The following is an 11,684-nucleotide window of genomic DNA, read 5'->3' as shown; positions in this document are numbered from 1 at the left end:
GGCAGAGTCTCTGCAGATACACACACCAACACACACTTCTAGTGGGTCATAAGTGATGACTGAGAGGGATTATTTTTGTATGAGTCTATACAATGTTTTTTTTTATGGAAAATTCCACTAATTATGCCTCATAATCCTACTCCTTATACTCTTTCAGGTGACTTAAGGGATCAGCAGGGATGTTTTTAAGAGCAGGTGAAGAGGGCAGTGCAGTCCTACTACCTGCAGTTGTGAAACAACCATCAAGTCATTTCATGCTCTGCTCCACAAAGGGTTAAATTAAGTGTTAAAGTGTTCATCCTGCTGGTGCATCGCAGCAACAGTGGACCCAAGAGAAGACAAGTCAGGTATGTAGCAGTGTAGGCGACTGGCAGGATTTAAAGGGCTATGTTTAGCTGATGTGTAGGTTTTAATAAGAAACTGTTCAACAGCACAGAGAGGAATCAAAGGACCTTGCCAGCTAACTAGAGTTTGCACTCACTTAAGGCAGAATGAGTGGGATTCTTCTCAAAGATGATGAATAGATTCATTCAAAAATTGGTTTTCTTGTCTTGTGCAGCTCCCAACTCTTCTGGGCATCGACCTTTGGGCAGCGGGTGTGCAGCTCCCAGCCAATCACAGCACACAGTGTCAGATCAATAGCACGACAACCAATAGGCAGCTACAAAAACTGCGGGCATGGACCGTGGGAAAAAAGAAATCTAGCGAGGTGAAACACTAAGACAACAAAGCTTGTTCCACAAAGAGAGTGAATCTGGGGGTTTCACCTGCTGGCGAGCGCTGAGGGAGAGGAGGAGGATGAAGAGCAACGTGGTGTTGGCCTGTTTTCTGTTGGACAGGTAGGTGCTGATGGGTCAAAAAGGCACTGCTGCTGAAATATTGCGAAACAAACCACTTCCAGAAAACGACTAATGCATGATCACCAAACCAGAGGCCGGTCTTCAGTACAGTGGACATGAAGACCAGCTGCACATATGTGAAGGCAAATGAGCCTTTTGTATGAAAATGTACACAGAATAGATGTACACTCATCATGTATAATTTATAATATAATTTCCATATGGCAATCACTGATGCCTGCTACTAGGTGGCAGAGACTGTCAGACTGCATGGAATACATTTTTATAATAATATATAATTCAACATATAAGCAAATATAGAAAATATATCATAAATCAAATAATCATTTAGCAATATTTTAGCAAAAGTACACTGGTTCTGGATGTACTAAACACATGAATGGAGAGTCAAGACTTGGATTACGATTGGAAAATATTTTTAGGAGCTATACACTAAATTTGACCTTCTCCCTTAGAGCAAATAAGAATGGATGGGTGTTTTTTTGTTGGATAGAAAAGTCAGACATTAACAACATTTCTGTCATCCCATGGGGAGTGTTTGAAGTGCCTGTATTACAGTTTTTTTCTCAGGCAATGGATTTTTGCCTCCTTGGATACCGCCGTCATGCTGCTAAAATGGAAATGTCAAGACTTTGGAGGTCTATTCCAGAAAGACACATTCAAATATTTTTTGTTCTTCTTTGCCACCCTTACCTGCAGCCTTTTCGAGCACATGTAAATGTTGCTGGTTGCTGTTTCCTGCTCGGGGTGCTAATGATCGAGAATACAAACAAGAGCAGCATGAACCCAAAGGATCCCCAGAGAGCCCTGCTTCCCTGCTTGGGATGCGAGAACAGGGGAGAGAGCATTTGACAAAGCTGCTGGGTCATGCCGCACTGAAAAGGAGACATTAATGAATAAGTGAAGCTTGTGTGGTCATAAAATATGCACTCTTAATTGACACTGCATAATGATTGTCAAGCTTTTTCGGTCAAGGCATCCTTTCATCAGGGGTTTCTTTCAGCACAGCAGGGCGGAGGAAAGACGAAAAACAAAATCAAAATAGACTTGAACCACTAAAGATGTTAACAAGCTGTACATTGTACAACGAAATGTTGCATATATGTGTACTATTTCAGATGATTTAAAAGGTAAGCATGCTATTTAATTGTGATACACATACACACAAATCATCATAAATTCACGAGGGAATACATCTTCCATTGTTTCTATACCATTCCATATATTATATAACACTGGGAATTGATTATATCCAGTGTCATATATTGCTTTTTTTTTTTTTTTTTAATCAGCTCCAGCCTTCTACAATATCCAGTAAACTGAAGGTCAAATTTTATTTCAGTAGTGCAGTTAATTCAGCATCAGCATCAGCATGCTTCACACGATGTGAAAAAGGAAAAAAACAGAATATTAAAACAATTTAGCATACGAAGTTGGCAGAAAACTAAACATGGGGCCAGTCATCCTCTTCACACAGTCTGATGGATTTGTACATGTGCGCACAAAAACATGCACACTTACAAATGTAAATCAATCGATCAATTGATTGCTGTGATAAAACAACAGATTTGAAATAGTGTAAAGGCTGGGGCAGACTTCGAAAGATGTGGTACTCTACTCCACTGGAGCATAAAGGCTAAAAGCAGCTTCACCGGCTTTAGTTGCCTCTTTCACAATCTTTTAAGAGGCCGGAGCCGGTTGACCTGAGAGACTCGGTTCATAACTGAGAAATGTCAGAAATGGGTTATGTGGAACCAGACCGTGAAGAGCTGCGTAGATCAGGTGCAAAATCAATCCCGGAGCGTGCGAAAAGCCAAACGAGATGGAGGTGTAAGAGCAGGTGTTAGATGCTTAGTCTTCCTGCCCTGATCCAGACGCGAGCTGCAAGCTGTGGCCTAGTTGCCTTCAGCGATGCCATGAATGCTATGAAAGAGACAGAGCTACGAAACAGTCAAGTGCTCGGGGGCTACATTGTTGCAGTTTCTCATCAAATGTTGAGTGGCATAATTAACGCTGTCACAAGCCTCCCATGCAAGAGGCCCTGTATGTGTACAACATGTGCACAGTGTAGGACTGCAAACAACTTGAGCTTTTAGCACAAACATGTGAATTACCTGGCACACCGCAACTGCTCTCACCATTGCTCTTGCCCAAGCCGATATGTCGTTACGTGTATTATGGTATGTGAACAACGTGGGCTGATAAAGCACGGGAAACTGGAATTAAAATTAATAAACCAACTGGCAGCAAGAAGGAGTTTGTCCTCCAGTCTCGCAGTAGGCCAGTGGAGCCTTGAATTTTTCAACTTTGGAGAAATAGTCAGGCAGTGTAAGTTCAAAGAATGGATAACTTGGTTCATAGCCGCTTACCAGAGCTTTTTCTCAGCAACCATTTTGACATGAAATATCAAGGTAGACGCAGGTGTTTTGAATGACATTAATGCTGACTCACTGGAAAGGCTCTGGTATGCTTAAATGGAACCGAATCTTCATGAAGGTTATTAGTAAATTTGTTGTTACCACCAGTTTTACACATTTACTTGTTTCACTATTTTATCATCTGGAATTATTGATCGAATCCTGATTTTACTCTGTTCTGTCCCTCTTGACCTTCAGTGGTCATTTTATATATTTTTTTACATTCTCAGTGATGGATTTCACTTGTAACTTGCAGCTTGCAAGCTTCCCAGCCTTGTTTTTAGCCACTCAGCTCACTAACCTGTTCTAGTCCCTGCCTGACAGTGGTAACCCCTCCTGATTTGTTCCAAGGGATTTTATCCAGCTGTGATTACAATGCAGCAATTATCAGTCTCCTGCTGGCTGTCGTGACTGGTCTGACAGCTAACTACCTGGACCTTTTCTCCGATCCTGACACCTTGCAGGATTGCTTTCCTGGAGGGCTGGATCTCCCGCCTTCATCAGATAAGAGAGGATGAGCAGCTACTGGACTCCCCGGCTGCGGCCTATCTTGATACTGATGAGGTGGCTGATAATTGCATCATCCTGCCAGAGGGAGCTGTTTACCCTGCTGACCACTTCCTCTCCTCTTATGCAGCATCACTGGGTGAAATTTGCTGCCTGCTCTATGCCTGCTGCACTGAAGCCACTGTTCAGGGAGGTACGAGTAAGGATTGGAGTCCCTGTGCTCCCAAGGGCCTGCAGCTCTCTTAACAATTTATGAATGTTAGACATTCTGCCTCTAGGTGATCCCCTCTGTCCCCATGAGAGCTCAGGGGGGTCAGCTGTCCCCCTGTTCAATCTCCACAGCCTGATCCCATTGTTCTGGTCATGCTGCTGTCCCCTCAGGTGATGTTGTATATGGAAACGTCTTCACCCATACACCCGCCCTCTTCCCATCTCAGCTTGTGTCCACTCCCAACTCCATCCGTGTCACCCCTCGTTTTGCCACTCCCTCTCTCATAGTGGTTTTTCTACAGGGTTGCCAACTTTGGCTACCTGGCTGGAAAGAGATTTTGATACCATTTATCACACATATTTAGGCTCAATTCCTCATCAAGCTAATACATACCTGACTACACTGTAACCCCTAAGCTTCCACCCAAGGAAATACGCATAATTTCACAAAATTAGATATACACTGAGCCAATAAAGGGTACACAGTTTTTTTTTTTTTTTTTTTTTTTGTAACTAATGAAAGTCAAAGACATGTTGTTTTCAAATCTGTGGCAGCTCTAGAAATTTTTACATGGGGTGGCTCAAAGGTGACATGGAGTTTTGACCGAGTGGTGGGCAGGGAGGCGGGGTGAGGAGGTGCAATGCATCATCATCTTTGAATGAAATAGGGAGAAAATGCTTTTTTGGGGGATTATTACATTACTGTATGAATACTCAACTATAAACTACACAGATTACTGCTTAACTGTTCTACTCCAGCAGTCATTGTCCTGATAGCCCACTGTAATGGCTCTTGCATTCAATTCACCACTGAGTGTCATTATTTAACAAAACTATGTCACACATTAACCAACGCAAGATACAGTATACCGCAATATTTGATATCAGAAAAAAGGAAAGTAGCCAATAACAAAAAAATACCATGAGGGCCAGCTGCACATGTGGCAGAGATCTCTTTAATCTCTATCTTTCTTCACCTGTCTCTTGGTTCCTGTCTTTCTGTCACCCTCTGTGTCATTGTCTTGCACTTCCTTTGGCTGGTCTTCTGATTTTTTTTTTTTTTTTCCCCCAGAAAAAACTGTCTGGAGATATCCCCACATTTGCCCTTACTCTTAATATTCTCTCGGGCTCAGATTGAAGATATAAAAGGATTTGTAGGATCAAGGCATTTGACTACACTGCAGGGTTGCATAATGAGCTAATAAACTATTACTGTTTTATAACATGCCAGGTTACTGATCTTTGATAAACTATCTTTGATCTCTATTTAATTAAAAGACAGGTGCTTTGATCGTGCCTCGGTGGGGCTGTTGGGGCCAGTTTCCAGATGCTAATAGCCCACCAAATACCCATGGGCTGAGGTGGAGTTAAGGGTCATAAGTGGTGCAGCTGATAAGTACAGATGTCAGTGCAGCAGCTTGGTTTAGTAGCAGAAAAATAATGGCGAAAAGAAAAATGGAGTACAACCGGCAGTCCTGGTGAAATGGTCGCTATCTGGGCAGAGGATAACGTCCAAGGTGAAATCGATGGTGTCTGCCGAAGTGAGGATGTTATGCAATATATATAGTGAGAGAGCCAGCAGCAATGTGAATCCAACATACAATGGGACAGGCCTATGAAAAACTGAAAAAACTGAGGTCTCAGTACACAGTAGTTAAAGCACACATTGCACACAGTAGCGTCTAAAGAAAGAAAAATCCTGTGGTACAGTTGTTAGTTGTCAGTGCCGGGTGTGCAGACTTTAACCTCTCGCTTCCTACTTCCCACTCGCGTGCATGGACGGGATGAGACTGCAGGGCTATCAGCACAACAGGGGAAATGCAATTTTTTTTTCTCGTTGCTTGAGGCCGAAGGCCATTAATACCACCTGGCTCGAAGATAGCACTATAGCTCGTGGTGGCATGACAGTGGAAAGACGGCTAATAATAAAGAAAAAAAAAACTTCCTGCCAAATCTAAAGCTATAGGGAGGAAAAGAAAGAATCTTTAGCAGGGTCAAGTTCCAATTTTATTCCCAAATATAAAAACAGAAGGCTAGAGACAAATCCTAGTTAGAAATAGTGTTACAGACCGCTCAAAATTTAACAGCTCCTAAACGTCCCGTAAAAATCCAGTTCAGGATTGTCATCAACAGCCAGCTCACACAGCCTCTCAGCAGTCCGGATGTGTGGTGAAGGCCGAGAAGACGCTTCCCGGGAAGGCATCTCTCCGACCGGCAAGACGGAATGGGTGTTGGTTTGTTTTACACTGTTTCTGTGAAAAACGTCTGATTTTGACACTGCCCTCGTCCGCAAGCAGCTACTGGTTTTCGGCCATTTAAAGTCCTTTTTAAAAATGGAAAACTCACCATTATTTGTAGGAAGTACCTGGAAGACACAGATATGAATGACAAAACGCTCCAACAATCACAGAGGATCTTATTAATCGTATAGAATCAGAAGAATATTTTAGGGCCTATCATCTCTCTGGCATTCTGCCCTCCTCTGACTTTGGTGAATTTCACATGTGACCAGGTTACCGCAGCTCTACTGAGATTCATTTTGTAGTCAACTTCACCACTTTCCTCAGCCAGCAGTATCTGTCAGACAGGACAGTTTACATCCAAACGATCCAGGTTCCCTGTACTTGCACTGAACATGGACTTAAATTAAGTATGATGCCAGGCTGCAATTAATCCTGTTTTTTTTTTTTTTTTTTTTTTTTTTTCTGAACTTAAAACTCTGTGTCTTCAATAATTGCCTGCTCACATATTCCCGTCAGAGATACTTTAATCATTTGTCACATAGTCCTGCAAACAACCGCTATGTGGCTTTTAATCCCTCTAATAACTGTCACAGGATCTTGGGACTTTGAAGGTGAAGGTGTAATGAAGGTGTAATTGGGAGGCGTAGTCTTCTCCATGCTTCTAATGTTATTTCTTCTTATAGTTGTTCTTTTCCTCCGCTGGCAGAGAACTGGTCCAAGGATCTTATTTTCTTAATTGAAGCCACCAACCGCTTCCATGAACTCTGTCCTACGTTCTGTAGCAATTTTAAATGTGCTCTTGTTTGCCTCTTTGATCTTTAATACTTTATCTTAACAATCCATTCTCTGTTTTTTCTTTTGTCATTTATAATAGTTATATATCCTGAAGCACTTATTACAGGTGATAGAAATAATAATTTTTTGTACCTATAATTCCCACATAACCATCTGACGCATGATGAGTGCTGCAATTAATTTCTCAAGGCCTGGCTCATTTGTAAGGGCATTTAAACTGTCACACTCTGCCTAGAATTTATTAAAACTTTCTGTTTGACAGTTCATGACAAAATCGCTCGTTTTTCAAAGCAACAGAAAACTCGGTTGTTTAAGCGCTGAATAATCGTAATTATCAAAAGAGAGTGCAGGGCAGAGGAATGTAGGTGGAAGCACCTCAAACCTGAAGCCTGTTCTGTTATTTGAAAAGTTTTTAGACTGACTTTGACATGGCTTTTATTGTGGGAGGACAAAGTGGTTTTTCAAATCTCATTGCTGAAAGCCTCCATATAACCCCAGATTTTTGTTATCACTGTTGCGTGTATCGTTTAACATTTTTCAGAGGTATGAAAAGAGTCTTCCTCTTTTTATCAACAACTCTGAGAACAAAAGAAATAAGATTATATCATGGATACCTAATCTGAATATTATCCTCCAACCTCCATCCTCCAGAAAAAGTCTTTTTTTGTGGCGTTTCAGCATCTCAGCTGATTCGAACTCCAAGATTTCTGCTGTTATGTTTTCTTGAGAATTTAATGTCTCCTTAATCCCTACTGAATTATTAATATACTTTGGTAAACAGAGACCAGAGGAAGCTCCAAAATGTTCAAAAATCTCAAACACTTCAGATTTGTTGAAAGTAATCACAAACACTAATACTGGAAAAACTTGGAAAGACAAACATGGGGTGGGTATAGGATGGGTATTCTTCAACCCAGACTCTATTAAAATGTTAATACCCATCATTTATAATCATACAGAGGCCGATGTCGCTGCCTCACAGCTTTAGTGACGAGAAACTAACCATTCTGCTGCAGCTTAGAAACCATTACAAATGTCCAGGAAACATAAAGCACAAGCAAAAATGGCTTGAGATCATCCAAAGTCCAGTGGTTACAAATGGAAGTTTTATTTAGCATTTTCAGCAACACAATGCCATCTTGCTGCTTGCTCAGCTCATGCTGCATTCATGGACACTCAGACCTTGGAATTTCCATTATTGAAGGTACATTTTGGTAAAGTGTTGCTCTATGTGATCATGAATGAATGAATGACCTCGGTGGAAAAATACTTATGTTAACCTTTAAAAGCCACTGGGGTTCGCAACATTCATAATTTTAAGGTCATTAGAAACTATTCCTGTTTCCAGAGACCAGGCACATGACAAATGAGGGTCTGATTTTTATTTTTCAAGATGATCAGACTTCATCATGGACTGCTGCTGAACTCCTCGTTTTTGTTAAGACATTTATAACTTCCTTTTTTATTGAGGGGCCAAAATTTTGAAGGGAAGAACGGCCATCTTTCAGAAAGTGAGACAGAGAGCCGTCAGCATGACTGATCACGTCTGACAGGCCTGAATTAATGTTAATGAGACATCAATTAAAAGAGATATCAAATACAAATGCATATGTTTTACTTTAAATAAATTGCAATAGGAGAGCGGCGAAGGTTTTTGTTTAAGAGCGGATTGAGATTATTAAGAGATTTCGCTGTTGTTTTGATGTTAATAAAAGGGATATTCTCAGTGCTGAACGCTATTTGACTCTGGCATCCAAGGCAAGATGACAGATTGGAAAATGACCGGGGATGTCAGATTAAAGAACATCAGTTAGTAAAAAAAAAAAAAAAAAGATGTTATCAGTAGAGGTTATAAGCAGAGGTGATAATGCTTTAGAGATTTAAGTGTGGGTAAAAAAAAAAAAAAAAAAAAGTCTGAATGCATTCTATTCAGGAAAAATGTGTTGAGTGAATGAGTGTTGAAAAGAGATCAGTGTTGAAGGCTGCTAATTACAGTGTCAACATTTGCTTTTTGGCAGCTTGTAAATGCAACCAGTGATCTTTTTGCAACATCAGAAATAGTATAGGAGGGAATTACAAAGAAAAGTACAGAGTCTGACAAGTGCAATGAGAAGGAAGAAAATTCACGGCTTATTGTTTTGTGGCCACGAGATATAAATGGGCCCCTCAATTTAATTAACTCTCTTCCAAGTTTTAGTTCAATTGTGACCGTAATATAAGTGTGAATCACTCTTCCTTTCTGCAACTACCACAGACAGTGTTTGTCCCCGAGGAGCTCCGGGGGCTCACCAGACAAAGCCATGTCCATGCCTGGACATGGCTTCAGGGACAAACGCCTGTAAATGGTGGGAAGAAGTCAATTGAATTGAAGGAACGAGTTCTATCTTGTTGCCACAAATTAGTAAATCACGGCCTCAAAAAAAAAAAAAAAAAAAAAAAAATGTTTCTATCCTTGCACTTCCCAGGCTCAATAGAAAAGTGATTCTAATTCATTATATTCAGATAAATGTGTTTGGATATGTAAATAAACAGATGTTTGTTTACTAATTCTTGCCTTCCAACATGCATGAAAAACATGACAGTTTGAAATACCACAATGTTTCTTCAGTTATTCATGTTTCTGGAAAAGCTAAGACTGGAAATGCATAAGTAAGCAGTGTTGGTAGTAATACTACATTACAGTATTATACTGATATCATATATATTTAGCAGTAACAAAGTAATATAATGGGTTGCTAATATGATTTTGGTAATTATACAGTTACTATGTCAAGTAACGTTACCAGTTAAGTGTTTTTGCTTTTGTTTTCCCTTTTAAGAATTCATCCACTCTGCACCACTTCCACCAGTGCTCCATCAGAAATACTATATATTCTGATTTCTGATAAATACACAGTTTGACATTCAGCACCAGTGGGTGTTCACACAGCCACGTAAAGCCACACAGCCGAATGTGCAATCCACTCACACACATGACAGCAAACATTATGTATGCAAGCCAAACAGTGGCCACACATGAATAGTCAACATGCAGAGCTGTCTACAGCATGATAACCAACACGTGAATACAATTACCAAGTGGACACAGCTGTCTACAACACAACAAACAACAACAACAAACAACAGAAACACTCAAAAGGCCAGCTGAGCTTGGCCAGCACCTACGAGGATGAGGTGATATGCTTAATGTTCAGTGTTCAAAAACTCAGAAAACAAGCCGGCCAAACTCGAACTTGACAGGACAAACATGCCGTCAGCCACTTGACTTTAAAATTACTGCTTAACCTGATTTCAGAAATGCTCAAATCTTGACAATTTTACACTTTTATTGCCATGAAAAACAGCAAAGGAAGCTAGCTCATGAAATTCAGACTAGCGGGGCCCTATGAAGGGGGTTCATGACAACAGGCTGCAGTGTCTCTACTGGTGCTGTTTGCATTGTATGACTAGAACCCCCCTGGAGGGGTGGGGCTCCTCTTTGCTCTGTAGACAGACTGTAAACCCCACACAACTGGTCTTATATTGTAACTGGTACTAAAAAAGTCATATTGTGCCTGTCATCCAGATAATGTTTGCATCTGTTTAACATGTATTACTTGTGCATTTGCAAGATTGCTTTTGTTTATATCCCTAATATGAAGTTTACACAAATATGTCCTTTAATAAAATATTCCAATCGATTATTTGATGGGACAGGTGAGTTCTCCAACCCACACACCTGTAGATACACTTTAGATGACACAAGGAAGGTTTGGGATCAGACTGTTATTACAGATAGGGGTGGGATCTAAGCTGCTCCTCTTAATTAATTGATTAATAGTAGCAGTGATTAATAATGGCAGTTCTGAAGGACCTTGGGGAAAAAATCCAGTATGAAATGAAGCATTAAGTACAGACAATACGTCATTTATTAAATAGCCAGAAACTGAAGTAGCAACAAAAAGATGTGGAGAGAGGGGAAAGCAGACACATGATCTCTTCAAGCTCTTTGGAATCGATACCCCATACTGTACCTTCCTCTAAAGTACAGGAGAGGAAATCAGATTTCTTAGCTGGGCTTAAGTCCACAGACACAGGGCAGCACCTGTGGCCACAGGTAAACAACATTAAAGACATGACTGAGGCTGATGCTAACATCCACTGAAGCTAGAGCAGCCCCTGCATCCGGCTGTCACGCACAAACAAAGCAGTGTTGTCTGAGAACAACAACACAGAGATGAAAAAAAGTTAAAAAAAAAAAAAAAAGACACAAACACTCTCTCACATACACACACAGACACACACAGGAGATGCAGCACCCAGGAGGCAGCTGTACACTGAGTTCCCTAACTGCAGATTTCTGTCTCAATACTGTCCAAAGCACAGAGGCAGAAGAACATGACTTAAATGTCAAGGTGAAATTCGGAGACACATTTTTGTTAGCTGTGCTCAGAAATTACCAGTCACTGTTTCTCCTACATGGAGCAATCCTCTAAACCTTTTTTGGTATTATGGTACCATTAGTAAGTGGGCTGGATTGCACTGAATTTAAGATTGACATCAAAAAGACGCAGAAATCGTTTGAGGTTTTGGCATTGCTGATGATGTAACTGCTATATCAAGGGCTAACTGTAAACCTCAGTATCTACTTGTTTATGTGTCAGCCTACAGAC

This window comes from Myripristis murdjan, chromosome 8 (assembly GCF_902150065.1).
Source record: "Myripristis murdjan chromosome 8, fMyrMur1.1, whole genome shotgun sequence".
Lineage (NCBI taxonomy): Eukaryota > Metazoa > Chordata > Actinopteri > Holocentriformes > Holocentridae > Myripristis > Myripristis murdjan.
The sequence above is the reverse complement of the archived record's forward strand: the minus strand, read 5'-3'. Positions refer to the sequence as shown.